Genomic DNA, 17,889 nt, shown 5'->3' on the forward strand with positions numbered 1-17,889 from the left:
TTATTGAGGATGGAAACCCATTTGCGGCAGAAGGCAGGGTCCCACCTGCCTATTGTAGGACAGTTACGAACTCTGAATCCCCTCGGTATTTTTTTGGAACGAAAGTAATCGCTGAGTGTGATTGCATGAAGCGTGAAATCAATTTCCTTTTTCTTTAATCAAAGTAAATCTCGAAAAATCACATCAGTGGAGAGTGCCTCATTTTGGTCAAAAAGCTGTTCTTTGTGTAAGATGGTGTCAGTCTCTGTCTCAGAGTAACTGAAGTATTCTTGCAAAGGTATTAGTAAAGGGTTAAAGGTTTCATTTTCACCAGCATTATATTCTGCCAAATTGGTAGCAATTCAACAATGAATTTAGAACAAACAATAAATTAATGGAGCAGTAATGAATTGATATAATGAACAAAAATCATCCGTGCTCTGTATGTAAAAGTCCTAGAACAGCACCTGGACTGTGAATCCACCTTCGTGAAATAAGTGGAAAAAAAGTGAAAAAACAGCGAGTCCTGAGGTACAAAATGAGAATCAATGCTCAAGAAAATCTGTGAACCTAATTGGTGGTTGCCGTGACTTGAACCACCCCAGCAGTCTGGAACGTTCTGTATACATATACAAGCAATGTCCGGCACTCCAATAGACAATTATACTGCGCCCGGTGCCCTCACAGCCATGATGAAAACAAGTATTCAATGATATCAGGCGGCACTCACAGCATTGTAGATACTGGTCAATAAATGGTCAGACTCCGTATGACTGTGTCAACGTTTCAATTTCATTAAAAATTGTCGTCAGGATACAAACAATACATTAAAGATCTCACCTTATATCCCCACCACTGTGTGTGCGTATATATATATATATATATATAGTTAGAAAAACATTTTAGAGACAGGTTTGGAGTTTGAGAGCTTTGAAAAACTCTCATATAGATTAGAGATGAGCGGGTTCGGTTTCTCTGAATCCGAACCCGCCCGAACTTCATGTTTTTTTTCACGGGTCCGAGCGACTCGGATCTTCCCGCCTTGCTCGGTTAACCCGAGCGCGCCCGAACGTCATCATGACGCTGTCGGATTCTCGCGAGGCTCGGATTCTATCGCGAGACTCGGATTCTATATAAGGAGCCGCGCGTCGCCGCCATTTTCACACGTGCATTGAGATTGATAGGGAGAGGACGTGGCTGGCGTCCTCTCCATTTAGATTAGGGTTGAGAGAGAGAGAGAGAGATTGACCTGAGGCTGTGATACTGTAGAAGAGAGTGCAGAGTTTAGTGACTGACGACCACAGTGACCACCAGACAGTGCAGTTGTTTGTTTTATTTAATATATCCGTTCTCTGCCTGAAAAAAACGATACACACAGTGACTCAGTCACATACCATATCTGTGTGCACTGCTCAGCCCAGTGTGCTGCATCAATGTATATATATATATCTGACTGTGCTCAGCTCACACAGCTTATAATTGTGGGGGAGACTGGGGAGCACTGCAGTGCCAGTTATAGGTTATAGCAGGAGCCAGGAGTACATAATATTATATTAAAATTAAACAGTGCACACTTTTGCTGCAGGAGTGCCACTGCCAGTGTGACTAGTGACCAGTGACCTGACCACCAGTATATATAATATTAGTAGTATACTATCTCTTTATCAACCAGTCTATATTAGCAGCAGACACAGTACAGTGCGGTAGTTCACGGCTGTGGCTACCTCTGTGTCGGCACTCGGCAGCCCGTCCATAATTGTATATACCACCTAACCGTGGTTTTTTTTTCTTTCTTTATACATACATACTAGTTACGAGTATACTATCTCTTTATCAACCAGTCTATATATTAGCAGCAGACACAGTACAGTGCGGTAGTTCACGGCTGTGGCTACCTCTGTGTCGGCACTCGGCAGCCCGTCCATAATTGTATATACCACCTAACCGTGGTTTTTTTTTCTTTCTTTATAGTCATACTAGTTACGAGTATACTATCTCTTTATCAACCAGTCTATATTAGCAGCAGACACAGTACAGTGCGGTAGTTCACGGCTGTGGCTACCTCTGTGTCGGCACTCGGCAGCCCGTCCATAATTGTATATACCACCTAACCGTGGTTTTTTTTTCTTTCTTTATACATACATACTAGTTACGAGTATACTATCTCTTTATCAACCAGTCTATATATTAGCAGCAGACACAGTACAGTGCGGTAGTTCACGGCTGTGGCTACCTCTGTGTCGGCACTCGGCAGCCCGTCCATAATTGTATATACCACCTAACCGTGGTTTTTTTTTCTTTCTTTATACATACATACTAGTTACGAGTATACTATCTCTTTATCAACCAGTCTATATTAGCAGCAGACACAGTACAGTGCGGTAGTTCACGGCTGTGGCTACCTCTGTGTCGGCACTCGGCAGCCCGTCCATAATTGTATATACCACCTAACCGTGGTTTTTTTTTCTTTCTTTATACATACATACTAGTTACGAGTATACTATCTCTTTATCAACCAGTCTATATATTAGCAGCAGACACAGTACAGTGCGGTAGTTCACGGCTGTGGCTACCTCTGTGTCGGCACTCGGCAGCCCATCCATAATTGTATATACCACCTAACCGTGGTTTTTTTTTCTTTCTTTATAGTCATACTAGTTACGAGTATACTATCTCTTTATCAACCAGTCTATATTAGCAGCAGACACAGTACAGTGCGGTAGTTCACGGCTGTGGCTACCTCTGTGTCGGCACTCGGCAGCCCGTCCATAATTGTATATACCACCTAACCGTGGTTTTTTTTTCTTTCTTTATACATACATACTAGTTACGAGTATACTATCTCTTTATCAACCAGTCTATATATTAGCAGCAGACACAGTACAGTGCGGTAGTTCACGGCTGTGGCTACCTCTGTGTCGGCACTCGGCAGCCCGTCCATAATTGTATATACCACCTAACCGTGTTTTTTTTTTCTTTCTTTATACATACATACTAGTTACGAGTATACTATCTCTTTATCAACCAGTCTATATATTAGCAGCAGACACAGTACAGTGCGGTAGTTCACGGCTGTGGCTACCTCTGTGTCGGCACTCGGCAGCCCGTCCATAATTGTATATACCACCTAACCGTGGTTTTTTTTTCTTTCTTTATACATACATACTAGTTACGAGTATACTATCTCTTTATCAACCAGTCTATATATTAGCAGCAGACACAGTACAGTGCGGTAGTTCACGGCTGTGGCTACCTCTGTGTCGGCACTCGGCAGCCCGTCCATAATTGTATACTAGTATCCAATCCATCCATCTCCATTGTTTACCTGAGGTGCCTTTTAGTTGTGCCTATTAAAATATGGAGAACAAAAATGTTGAGGTTCCAAAATTAGGGAAAGATCAAGATCCACTTCCACCTCGTGCTGAAGCTGCTGCCACTAGTCATGGCCGAGACGATGAAATGCCAGCAACGTCGTCTGCCAAGGCCGATGCCCAATGTCATAGTACAGAGCAGGTCATATCCAAAACACCAAATATCAGTAAAAAAAGGACTCCAAAACCTAAAATAAAATTGTCGGAGGAGAAGCGTAAACTTGCCAATATGCCATTTACCACACGGAGTGGCAAGGAACGGCTGAGGCCCTGGCCTATGTTCATGGCTAGTGGTTCAGCTTCACATGAGGATGGAAGCACTCAGCCTCTCGCTAGAAAAATGAAAAGACTAAAGCTGGCAAAAGCAGTAGCACCGCAAAGAACTGTGCGTTCTTCGAAATCCCAAATCCACAAGGAGAGTCCGACTCCAATTGTGTCGGTTGCGATGCCTGACCTTCCCAACACTGGACGTGAAGAGCATGTGCCTTCCACCATTTGCACGCCCCCTGCAAGTGATGGAAGGAGCACCCGCAGTCCAGTTCCTGATAGTCAGATTGAAGATGTCAGTGTTGAAGTACACCAGGATGAGGAGGATATGGGTGTTGCTGGCGCTGGGGAGGAAATTGACCAGGAGGATTCTGATGGTGAGGTGGTTTGTTTAAGTCAGGCACCCGGGGAGACACCTGTTGTCCGTGGTAGGAATATGGCCGTTGACATGCCTGGTGAAAATACCAAAAAAATCAGCTCTTCGGTGTGAAAGTATTTCACCAGAAATGCGGACAACAGGTGTCAAGCCGTGTGTTCCCTTTGTCAAGCTGTAATAAGTAGGGGTAAGGACGTTAACCACCTCGGAACATCCTCCCTTATACGTCACCTGCAGCGCATTCATAATAAGTCAGTGACAAGTTCAAAAACTTTGGGTGACAGCGGAAGCAGTCCACTGACCAGTAAATCCCTTCCTCTTGTAACCAAGCTCACGCAAACCACCCCACCAACTCCCTCAGTGTCAATTTCCTCCTTCCCCAGGAATGCCAATAGTCCTGCAGGCAATGTCACTGGCAATTCTGACGAGTCCTCTCCTGACTGGGATTCCTCCGATGCATCCTTGCGTGTAACGCCTACTGCTGCTGGCGCTGCTGTTGTTGCTGCTGGGAGTCGATGGTCATCCCAGAGGGGAAGTCGTAAGCCCACTTGTACTACTTCCAGTAAGCAATTGACTGTTCAACAGTCCTTTGCGAGGAAGATGAAATATCACAGCAGTCATCCTGCTGCAAAGCGGATAACTGAGGCCTTGACAACTATGTTGGTGTTAGACGTGCGTCCGGTATCCGCCGTTAGTTCACAGGGAACTAGACAATTTATTGAGGCAGTGTGCCCCCGTTACCAAATACCATCTAGGTTCCACTTCTCTAGGCAGGCGATACCGAGAATGTACACGGACGTCAGAAAAAGACTCACCAGTGTCCTAAAAAATGCAGTTGTACCCAATGTCCACTTAACCACGGACATGTGGACAAGTGGAGCAGGGCAGGGTCAGGACTATATGACTGTGACAGCCCACTGGGTAGATGTATGGACTCCCGCCGCAAGAACAGCAGCGGCGGCACCAGTAGCAGCATCTCGCAAACGCCAACTCTTTCCTAGGCAGGCTACGCTTTGTATCACCGCTTTCCAGAATACGCACACAGCTGAAAACCTCTTACGGCAACTGAGGAAGATCATCGCGGAATGGCTTACCCCAATTGGACTCTCCTGTGGATTTGTGGCATCGGACAACGCCAGCAATATTGTGTGTGCATTAAATATGGGCAAATTCCAGCACGTCCCATGTTTTGCACATACCTTGAATTTGGTGGTGCAGAATTTTTTAAAAAACGACAGGGGCGTGCAAGAGATGCTGTTGGTGGCCAGAAGAATTGCGGGACACTTTCGGCGTACAGGCACCACGTACAGAAGACTGGAGCACCACCAAAAACTACTGAACCTGCCCTGCCATCATCTGAAGCAAGAAGTGGTAACGAGGTGGAATTCAACCCTCTATATGCTTCAGAGGTTGGAGGAGCAGCAAAAGGCCATTCAAGCCTATACAATTGAGCACGATATAGTAGGTGGAATGCACCTGTCTCAAGCGCAGTGGAGAATGATTTCAACGTTGTGCAAGGTTCTGATGCCCTTTGAACTTGCCACACGTGAAGTCAGTTCAGACACTGCCAGCCTGAGTCAGGTCATTCCCCTCATCAGGCTTTTGCAGAAGAAGCTGGAGACATTGAAGGAGGAGCTAACACGGAGCGATTCCGCTAGGCATGTGGGACTTGTGGATGGAGCCCTTAATTCGCTTAACAAGGATTCACGGGTGGTCAATCTGTTGAAATCAGAGCACTACATTTTGGCCACCGTGCTCGATCCTAGATTTAAAGCCTACCTTGGATCTCTCTTTCCGGCAGACACAAGTCTGCTGGGGTTGAAAGACCTGCTGGTGACAAAATTGTCAAGTCAAGCGGAACGCGACCTGTCAACATCTCCTCCTTCACATTCTCCCGCAACTGGGGGTGCGAGGAAAAGGCTCAGAATTCCGAGCCCACCCGCTGGCGGTGATGCAGGGCAGTCTGGAGCGACTGCTGATGCTGACATCTGGTCCGGACTGAAGGACCTGACAACGATTACGGACATGTCGTCTACTGTCACTGCATATGATTCTCTCAACATTGATAGAATGGTGGAGGATTATATGAGTGACCGCATCCAAGTAGGCACGTCACACAGTCCGTACTTATACTGGCAGGAAAAAGAGGCAATTTGGAGGCCCTTGCACAAACTGGCTTTATTCTACCTAAGTTGCCCTCCCACAAGTGTGTACTCCGAAAGAGTGTTTAGTGCCGCCGCTCACCTTGTCAGCAATCGGTGTACGAGGTTACATCCAGAAAATGTGGAGAAGATGATGTTCATTAAAATGAATTATAATCAATTCCTCCGCGGAGACATTGACCAGCAGCAATTGCCTCCACAAAGTACACAGGGAGCTGAGATGGTGGATTCCAGTGGGGACGAATTGATAATCTGTGAGGAGGGGGATGTACACGGTGATATATCGGAGGGTGATGATGAGGTGGACATCTTGCCTCTGTAGAGCCAGTTTGTGCAAGGAGAGATTAATTGCTTCTTTTTTGGGGGGGGGTCCAAACCAACCCGTCATATCAGTCACAGTCGTGTGGCAGACCCTGTCACTGAAATGATGGGTTGGTTAAAGTGTGCATGTCCTGTTTTGTTTATACAACATAAGGGTGGGTGGGAGGGCCCAAGGACAATTCCATCTTGCACCTCTTTTTTCTTTTCTTTTTCTTTGCGTCATGTGCTGTTTGGGGAGGGTTTTTTGGAAGGGACATCCTGCGTGACACTGCAGTGCCACTCCTAGATGGGCCCGGTGTTTGTGTCGGCCACTAGGGTCGCTTATCTTACTCACACAGCTACCTCATTGCGCCTCTTTTTTTCTTTGCGTCATGTGCTGTTTGGGGAGGGTTTTTTGGAAGGGACATCCTGCGTGACACTGCAGTGACACTCCTAGATGGGCCCGGTGTTTGTGTCGGCCACTAGGGTCGCTTATCTTACTCACACAGCTACCTCATTGCGCCTCTTTTTTTCTTTGCGTCATGTGCTGTTTGGGGAGGGTTTTTTGGAAGGGACATCCTGCGTGACACTGCAGTGCCACTCCTAGATGGGCCCGGTGTTTGTGTCGGCCACTAGGGTCGCTAATCTTACTCACACAGCTACCTCATTGCGCCTCTTTTTTTCTTTGCGTCATGTGCTGTTTGGGGAGGGTTTTTTGGAAGGGCCATCCTGCGTGACACTGCAGTGCCACTCCTAGATGGGCCCGGTGTTTGTGTCGGCCACTAGGGTCGCTTATCTTACTCACACAGCGACCTCGGTGCAAATTTTAGGACTAAAAATAATATTGTGAGGTGTGAGGTATTCAGAATAGACTGAAAATGAGTGGAAATTATGGTTTTTGAGGTTAATAATACTTTGGGATCAAAATGACCGCCAAATTCTATGATTTAAGCTGTTTTTTAGGTTTTTTGGAAAAAAACACCCGAATCCAAAACACACCCGAATCCGACAAAAAAAATTCGGTGAGGTTTTGCCAAAACGCGGTCGAACCCAAAACACGGCCGCGGAACCGAACCCAAAACCAAAACACAAAACCCGAAAAATTTCCGGCGCTCATCTCTAATATAGATGCATCCGCGGGACTTCCGCCACACTTCCGGTTTTCTGTCGTTGCGTCACTTCCGCCCCACTTCCGGAAACGCGACCGCACATGCGCCCGCGGCTTCCACTGATTCTTGAAGACCAGGAGTACTCAAGCAGATTTCTCCCCAGGAGTTCATTGCGGTGGCCATCTTTGTAGAGGTTTTTACATAGACGGCTTCACACGGTGGGCATATTTATGGAGTTCATGTTCAGGGACATTTGTGTTAATCCTCCATTTTAATAGACATGAAAATGAATAAAAGCAAGGGTTAATCAACTGACAGTTCCTATTAGGCTAGTGACAACAGGTTTTAAATATAGAGATCATTATAAAATATTAAATGTTAAATGATAGTGATACTATTAATAACCGGACCTTCAAAAATAAAAAATATATAATTGCATAGATATGAAAATAATAATATATATAACATATATATATTAAAATTATTAAATTATTTATTAAAGTGCCTTATGCATATTAATCGTATAGATGATAAGGTGCAGATTATGTGGACCAGTAATAGTGATAGAGTGAGAATTATGACATGCTCATGTAGGCTTTTAAAATCAGTTTAGTTACAGTACCTGATCTTCCCAGGTGGTCTCAATAGTCTGGTACTGATCAGGCCCGTCACTGCTTCGCTTCCAAGATCGGGCGAGATTGGGCCTTTCCAGTGTGGTCTGACTGTAATAATTATTACTTACCATACATGTGTCATAATTATAACGTGACTATATAAAGTGATTAACTTACCGGGGTGGGAGGATGTGAGGAGAAGGGGGGGGACCGGGAAGGGTGGGGGCTGTGATGGAAAGGGGGGGGGGAGGGGAAGAAATGGGGTGGGGGGGTGGGGGGGGGGTTAGTAGTGAAAATACGAAGGGGGGGGGTTAGCCGTGATGAAGGGGAATGATGGAGGATACAAACGTGATAACACAGCGGCCCAATAACTTCACAGGAACGGAGCAATTTCATAATAGTCATTGAATCCCTTCGGGTGGAGTGTTTGCAGTTGAAAAATCCAATACATTTCTCTGCGTGAAAGTTTATTGGCTGAATCGCCACCTCTCTCTCCCAGCTTAACGAGTTCAATTGCTTTGAAAGTCAATGCCTCCGGGTTGGAATTATGTGCAATGTTAAAATGTTTGGATACTGCATGATTCTCCATTTTGTTCTTTATATTACGGACATGTTCTTGTATCCTTATTTTAAGTCGTCTCTTTGTTTTTCCCACATATTGTTTTCCGCACTCGCATTCTAATAAATAAATCATAGATTGTGTATTGCAGTTTATGAAGTCTTTCATTTTGTACTCCTCCTTTTTCTCTGTGTCCGTGAATGTTTTCCTCACTGGGTGTAGGTATCTACAGATGTTACAACGGCCACATTTAAAGGATCCAGTGCACTTTGGCATTCGTGATTCCTCTTCAAATTCCTTACGTAGCATACTTGGGGCCAGTATGTCTTTCAGATTTTTTGATTTCCTGAAGACGATCTCGGGGCGAGGAGGCAAGAATTATTTAAGGACAGGGTCCATTAATAGGATTCCCCAGTGGTTACTGAGTGAGTCTCTAATGGATTTGTCATGAAGGTTAAAGGTAGTAATAATAAACGGGACGGAGTCTTTCTTGGTTTCTTTGGTCTTATATTCTAGCAACGTTGATCTATCTAATGTCTTTGCTTTGATGGCTGCTTCTTCCACGATATTAGCTGGGTATTCTTTGTCCTTGGGCCTGGGCCGCAGAAAACTTTTAAACCTTTTCTCTTCAATTAAACCAGAGGATTCTCTTGTCACCATACTGTGAGCAAGAGTCTCTTTAGAGATAGATGTACTCTCAACGACTTCTGGCAAAATGAGCAAGATTTTAGTCAGAAGGTTTTGCAGTTGCTTTAGGGATTGCTGCAAAACTTCTAGTCGCTCTGGTCTCAAAGCACTGAATACAGAGTTCAGGGCTGCGAGAGATGCCTGCAGGGCTTGCATAGTAGACATAGGAGGATTTAAAACTAGACAAGACAAGACAAGGCAAGACAAGGCAAGGCAAGACAAGGCAAGGCAAGACAAGGCAAGGCAAGACTAAATTTTGCTAAACAAAACAAGACTTTTTTTTTTTTTTTTAAACACCGGACTGGATTCTAAACACCGGACTGGATTCTAAACACCGGACTGGATTCTAAACACTGAATTCTAGACAGGACTGGATTCTAGACTAGACACTGGACTGGGCCAAAAAAGAAAAAAAGTTTTATTTCTTTTTTGTGGTACGGCTGGTGATAATGTTAGGTTCCTGGTGCTCAGAACAAGGGAGATGTTATGAAGCGAGTCCAGAGCACCAGGACGTAATGCTGGGAAAGGGGAATGGAAAGGGAATAGCCCCTGGCGCCCTATCTCCGTTGTCTCACCCGTGCTGTCAGTACACTCTTGCGAGACTATGGTTGCTTGAGCCCATGGCAGCCGCGTTTGAAGGGCGGATTACGTCTGCCCAACTTCGATGCCCCCTCAGGTCTTAATGAGAGACAAAGAGTGAACTGAGACAGGGTGATAACAAGGGGCCCTCTGACTAAACAAGAAGGCCAGGGGCTACTAACAAACCTAAAACCAAAGTAAGTGCGGCTTGCCGCCAAAGAAAAAGAACAACAAAGGAAATGCTGACCACACGCCGACACAATACTTTTGTGTACCGGCGGTGACAGCATAAGCAGAACCCTCTGCAAAACACCAGTGGCAGAAATAATAAGGGAATACGGCGGCCTAAGCCGACGGACGCGGCCGTGCCGCTACTCACGGAACCGGTACGAATACTGGAAAACGGACAGGAACTCCCAATGCTGCTGACACAGACTCTCAGAACTGGAGGACAGGCAGAATCCCAAACGACAGACCGGTGGACACCAAGAAGCCAGAAACTTGCACAGGCAAAGGTACTGGACCTCAGGACAGGAACGCCTCACGGCAGGACACGGGATCAGACATAGGAATCGACACAGGGACTGACACAGGAATCGACACAGGAAGCTCAGGAACTAGCAGGAACCAAGCTCAGAACTCAAGCAGACTGAAAACCCAGAAATATCACCAGCATCTGTGAATTGCAAACAGCCAGCATATAACAGAGAGGCCTAATTAATAATCCCATGCAGCTGCCTTGTTGCATGATTCCAAACTGACCAGATGCAATTAGCAGCCAGGTGAGGCTGAACACAAGGGAACAAGCTGCAATTACACAGACTCACCAGCGGCAGCAGACAAGAGTATTCTAAAACAGAGCAACAGGAAATCCTGGCATGCAAGACAACTTTATAAACATAAAATAGGAATGAACCACTACCTGTGGTTCATAACAGTATCCCCTCCTTAAGGGTGAGCTCCGAGCACCCCATGACACCCACGGGGAACATAAACAGAAGTATAACATGAAATACAGAACAAAACTGCAAAACAGGAATGAGCCACAGCCGTGGCTCATAACACCTTTATCGATTTAAATAAATTCATCAGAAAATTGACATTAAAAAGACATTTCCTAAGGAAAGAGGACGCTGTTATTAGCAATTATGAGAATCAGTCGAAATCTGGTCTAAAACCGATCTCTAAATTTTATCCATTGGAGTCAAAGGGGAGCAATGTAAGTATTTTTTATGACCTGGAAAAAAAGGACTTATGTGAGACCAACTTGGAAAAAATTAAGGAGAAGAACATCACGAATCGAGAACGTGAGGCTTTGAAGAAGCTGCAGAAAAATCAGGGAATTGTTATAAAGCAAGTTGATAAAGGGGGGGTCTGGTTATCATGGACCGTGAGAAATATACCAAGGAAGCATTGAGACTACTGGGAGATGATGTTTCATACACAAAATTGTCTGGTGATCCCAAAGATACTTTTGTCGGAGAACTAAGAACACTTTTATTACACGGTCTACGCACAGATATTATCACAAAGGGATAATTTCAATATTTAATGAAATCAAACCCCACTACCCCCATCTTCTACTTCTTGCCCAAAATCCACAAGAATCTGACAAACCCGCCCGGAAGACCTATTGTGGCGGGCATTGATTCACTCACGTCGAATCTATCAGTACGTTGATGTCTTCTTAAAAACCTATGAGAAAGAGCTACCATCATATTTAAAGGACACTACTGCTGTATTGAACTCCCTGAAAGATTTTGAATGGAAAAACACCTATAGGTGGGCAACAATAGATGTGCAATCATTATACACATGTATAAACCACGAGAAAGGTGTAACAGCATGCAGAGAATTTATGGAAAATGACACCTCACTAACAGCCATCCATAAAGATTTTATCTGTGATGTTATGTATTTTATTCTTCAGCACAACTATTTTAAATTTTTAGATCATTTTTATTTACAACGCTGTGGGGCTGCAATGGGCACGATTTTTGCACAGAGTTTCGCAAATCTTTTTATGGGCAGCTGGGAGAAGAGCTACATCTATGGTAACCATGATTAAGAAATCTTTTATCGTCATTACATAGATGACATTTTAATCGTTTGGGATGGCACGGAAGAATGCTTTTTTAAATTCCTGGAATTCCTGAGCACCAATGAGATGAATATCATTTTTACATCTAAGATCAATAAAGAGTCGATTGAATTCCTCGATGTGATTTTAATGGGGTTAGAAGGAAGAGTCGAAACCAAGAACTACATTAAGCAAGTTGACACAAACAGTTACCTGCATTATAAAAGTAACCATCTGAAGAAATGGAAAAATAACATCCCCTTCTCCCAATTTAACAGAATAAAGAGAAATTGCAGCAATCAGGAAGAGTGTGAAACCCAAATAGAGAAATACAAAAAGAGATTCAAGGACAAAGAATACCCAGCTAATATCGTGGAAGAAGCAGCCATCAAAGCAAAGGCATTAGAAAGATCAACGTTGCTAGAATATAAGACCAAAGAAACCAAGAAAGACTCCGTCCCGTATATTACTACCTTTAACCGTCATGAGAAATCCATTAGAGACTCACTCAGTAACCACTGGGGAATCCTATTAATGGACCCTGTCCTTAAAGAATTCTTGCCTCCTCGCCCCGAGATCGTCTTCAGGAAATCAAAAAATCTGAAAGACATACTGGCCCCAAGTATGCTACGTAAGGAATTTGAAGAGGAATCACGAATGCCAAAGTGCACTGGATCCTTTAAATGTGGCCGTTGTAACATCTGTAGATACCTACACCTAGTGAGGAAAACATTCACGGACACAGAGAAAAAGGAGGAGTACAAAATGAAAGACTTCATAAACTGCAATACACAATCTGTGATTTATTTATTAGAATGCGAGTGCGGAAAACAATATGTGGGAAAAACAAAGAGACCACTTAAAATAAGGATACAAGAACATGTCCGTAATATAAAGAACAAAATGGAGAATCATGCAGTATCCAAACATTTTAACATTGCACATAATTCCAACCTGGAGGCATTGACTTTCAAAGCAATTGAACTCGTTAAGCTGGGAGAGAGAGGTGGCGATTCAGCCAATAAACTTTCACGCAGAGAAATGTATTGGATTTTTCAACTGCAAACACTCCACCCGAAGGGATTCAATGACTATTATGAAATTGCTCCGTTCCTGTGAAGTTATTGGGCCGCTGTGTTATCACGTTTGTATCCTCCATCATTCCCCTTCATCACGGCTAACCCCCCCCCTTCGTATTTTCACTACTAAACCCCCCCCCACACACACAATTTCTTCCCCTCCCCCCCCCTTTTCATCACAGCCCTCCCCCCCTCCCCGCTTCCCCCCCCCCCCTTCTCCTCACATCCTCCCGCCCCGGTAAGTTAATCACTTTATATAGTCACGTTATAATTATGACACATGTATGGTAAGTAATAATTATTACAGTCAGACCACACTGGAAAGGCCCAATCTCGCCCGATCTTGGAAGCGAAGCAGTGTCGGGCCTGATCAGTACCATACTAGGGAGACCACCTGGGAAGATCAGGTACTGTAACTAAACTGATTTTAAAAGCCTACATGAGCATGTCATAATTCTCACTCTATCACTATTACTGGTCCACATAATCTGCACCTTATCATCTATACTATTAATATGCATAAGGCACTTTAATAAATACTGTAATAATTTTAATATATATATGTTATATATATTATTATTTTCATATCTATGCAATTATATATTTTTTATTTTTGAAGGTCCGGTTATTAATAGTATCACTATCATTTAACATTTAATATTTTATAATGATCTCTATATTTAAAACCTGTTGTCACTAGCCTAATAGGAACTGTCAGTTGATTAACCCTTGCTTTTATTCATTTTCATGTCTATTAAAATGGAGGATTAACACAAATGTCCCTGAACATGAACTCCATAAATATGGCCACCGTGTGAAGCCGTCTATGTAAAAACCTCTACAAAGATGGCCACCGCAATGAACTCCTGGGGAGAAATCTGCTTGAGTACTCCTGGTCTTCAAGAATCAGTGGAAGCCGCGGGCGCATGCGCGGGCGTCTTTCCGGAAGTGCGGTGGAAGTGACGCATCGACAGAAAACCGGAAGTGTGGCAGAAGTCCCGCGGACGCATCTATATGAGAGTTTTTCAAAGCTCTCAATCTCCAAACCTGTCTCTAAAATGTTTTTCTAACAATAAATATATATATATATATATATATATATATATATACACTATGAAATTAGGTTATCTAACCACTGCAATTATAAAGTCTTAGTCTGTTTTACATTACCATGGTTAAATTAACAGGAAGTGATGTCATAATTACTATGAGATTAGTACTGGTATAAATAGAAGCCTAGTCCCATTCTGCTTTTACCCCTTGATGAAGTCTGAATGACGAAACGCGTTGGACAACCTGGCAGTGACCTCATACCAAGTTAAGCATAAATCTTTTTATATATTTTAACTGGTATTATCTTGTATTGTGTATGCTGTTTTTTGTCCCATTTTTTAAAGAGAATTGCTGCTCAAATGTTATTTGTTAATTTTATTTGTTAATAAATTGTATTTTATTATTCTCAGACCCACTCATTCTCATTGTGTATCTCTAAGACACCATTGGTCGCTATATCCCTCACCCCCCTGTGTATTATATATATATATATATATATATATATATATATATTTCTTTTATTTTCACTTTGCTGTACGTCCTGACGAAAAGGTCTGCAGACCTTGAAACATTGACGCCATTGGAATTATGTTGATTTATTAATACACGGGATTCTTGACTTACCTTGGAGTGCCATCTCATTCTTATGCGTAAGATATTGGTGACTATGGTGGTCATTCCGAGTTGTTCGCTAGCTGCATTCGTTCGCTGTGCAGCGATGAGGTAAAAAAAGGCACTTCTGCGCATGCGTATGCGGCGCAATGCGCACGCGCGGTGTACTATTACAACGAACAAAGTCGTTTTACACAGGGTGTAGCGATGCTTTTCAGTCGCACAGTCAGCCGCAGAGTGATTGACAGGAAGAGGGCGTTTCTGGGTGTCAACTGACCATTTTCAGGGAGTGTTCTGAAAAACGCAGGTGTGCCAGGAAAAATGCAGGCGTGGCTGGGCGAACGCAGGGCATGTTCGTGACGTCAAATCAGGAACTGAATGCTTTGAAGCTACTCTGAAACTGCACAAAAATATTTTGTAGCTGCTCTGCGATCCCTTCGTTCGCACTTCTGCTAAGCTAACATACACTCTCAGTGGGCGGCAGCATAGTGTTTGCACGGCTGCTAAGAACTGCTAGCGAGCGATCAACTCGGAATGACCACCTATATCATACCAACCAACTTTCCCAATTCCAGCGGGACAGTCCAGCTATCCCACCCGCGGGTCGCAGTGTCCCGCGGATGGGGGGGGGGACAGTTGGGATAGCCATTGATCACCCGCTGCTCTGCACCACACGCGCACGGCATGTATCCACTGCTAGGAGGGGAGAAGGGGGCTGCCCAGCTGCTCGGGGAGCGCTGGGCTTGCCCCCAAAATGAAGAAATGCAGGTCTACGCTGCGTGACCACACCCATCCATCAGAAGCCACGCCCCCACCACATATACCACGCCCCTTTCTGGGTCGCGCGCAACGGGCCCGTTTGTCAGCATTGAAAAGTTGGGGGGTATGATATATCTATATACATACACACACATACATACATACATACAGTATGCGTTCAGGATCCCTGCAGCTGTAATACCGACACCAGAGTCCCGCCAGCTGCAAGAATAACGACGCCAGAATCCCGAAGAGATCAGGATCCAGACGAAGTTATTCCGACAGCCGGGATCCCGAAGTTAAGTATGAACTGCCGGGTTAGGTTTCGAGTGCGGGAGCAGGTGTTAAGTTTAGGCAGATTCCGGTGGACTTAGGGTTAGGCTGCGGGGAGGGGGAGGTTATGGGCAGCCTGCAGAGAAGGGGGGTTAGGATTTAGCACTAATGGGGAGGGCTAGGTTTAGGCTGAGGGAAAGAGGGTAAGGTTTAGGCTCCACCAGGGGGAGGTTAGTGTTAGCCGCCAATAGGGGAGGTTATTGTTAGGCTGCGGCTAGGGAGGGTTAGGGGGTATGGGAGGGTGGTTAGGGTACCCTGCGCAACCTTGTCTGCATTGCCACGATCGGGATGCCGGCTTTTCATACTGAACCCTAATATATATATAGATATATATATATATATATATCATGAGGATTGCTGGATTGTTACCCCAAAACGTCACCTAATAAAAAGCATGCCCTGCGGGGCTTTATGCACTAAATTACCTTTTTGAGAGTCTCTGAGTGCCGCATACATTCTGGAGGAGTTATATATATATATATATATATATATATATTTCTCATACGTCTTAGAGGATGCTGGGGATGCTTCAAGAACCATGGGGTATAGACGGGATCCGCAGGAGACATGGGCACACTATAAGACTTTGAATGGGTGTGAACTGGCTCCTCCCTCTATGCCCCTCCTCCAGACTCCAGTTAGACTCTGTGCCCAGAGGAGACTGGTCACACACTAGGGGAGCTCTCCAGAGTTTCTCAGAAAAAAGACTTTGTTAGGTTTATTATTTTCAGGGAGCACTGCTGGCAACAGTCTCCCTGCATCGTGGGACTGAGGGGAGAGAAGCAGACCTACTTCTGTGAGCTCAAAGGCTCTGCTTCTTAGGCTACTGGACACCATTAGCTCCAGAGGGTCCGATCACTTGGTGCGCCTAGCTGTTCGTTCCCGGAGCCGCACCGTCACCCCCCTTGCAGAGCCAGAAGATAGAAGCCGGGTGAGTAACAGAAGATCAGAAGACTTCAGTGACGGCAGAAGACGGCTTTTTAAGGTACCGCGCTGCGCGCCATGCTCCCACATAAGAACGGCACTGCAGGGTGCAGGGCGCAGGGGGGGCACCCTGGGCAGCATAAATCCTCAATTTAGCGACTGGCAGAAAGTGTATAAAGGCCTGGGCACTAATTACAGACCCCCGCCAGTATAAAGATGTATAATTAAGCGGGACTGAAGCGCACCATGAAGGGGGCGTGGCATAGCCATCACAGCTCTCACCAGCGCCATTTTCTCTTCACAGAAGCTGCAGAGACGCTGAGCCTGGCCTCCCACACTGCTTTACAAGTAACAGGGTGCAAAATGGGGGGGGGGGGGGGGCACAAGTGATTTGGTGCTAATTATTGGAAAGTAAAAGCGCTAACAGGTCTGGGCAGTGATTTACTTGCTTCAGAACCGGGATAGGTGCTGGGTTGTGAGCTGGCAGAACTCCCTCTGTGTCCCTCTAACAGGCTTTGTTGTGGGTCTGTCTCCTATAGCCCAAGTGTGGTTGTGGGTGTTGGTACATGTGTGTCGACATGTCTAAGGCTGAGTGCTCTTCCCAGGAGGAGGCTGGAGTGGGGACAGAAAAGGCTGTGGGAGTGACTGTGTCGGCGCCGCCGACGGCTGATTGGGTAAATATGTTGAGTGTTTTGAATGCAAATGTGGCTTGGTTGACTAAGAGCTTAGGTAAATCTGAGTTTAAGAATCAGACATGGAGAAAATCCATGGAGGATGCATTGTCACAAACTCAGACCCCTTCGGGGTCACAGAAAAGTGCATTTACCCAGAAAGCAGATACAGATACCGACACAGACTCTGATTCCAGTGTCGACTATAGTGATGCCAGATTGAATCCTAAACTGGCTAAGAGCATTCGGTACATGATTGTGGCGATAAAAGATGTATTACATATCACGGAGGACCCTGCTGTTCCTGATACAAGGGTCTGTATGTTTAAAGGAAAGAAACCTGAGGTAACGTTTCCTCCCTCTCATCAACTGAAC

General features: G+C 44.8%; 1 pseudogene; it reads left to right on the forward strand.

Moving 5' to 3' along the window:
- Positions 1–13,461: 13,461 nt before the first annotated feature.
- LOC134946114 (5S ribosomal RNA) lies at positions 13,462–13,581 on the forward strand (annotated as a pseudogene).
- Positions 13,582–17,889: the final 4,308 nt, after the last annotated feature.

This window comes from Pseudophryne corroboree, chromosome 7 (genome assembly GCF_028390025.1).
Source record: "Pseudophryne corroboree isolate aPseCor3 chromosome 7, aPseCor3.hap2, whole genome shotgun sequence".
Taxonomy (NCBI): Eukaryota; Metazoa; Chordata; class Amphibia; order Anura; family Myobatrachidae; genus Pseudophryne; species Pseudophryne corroboree.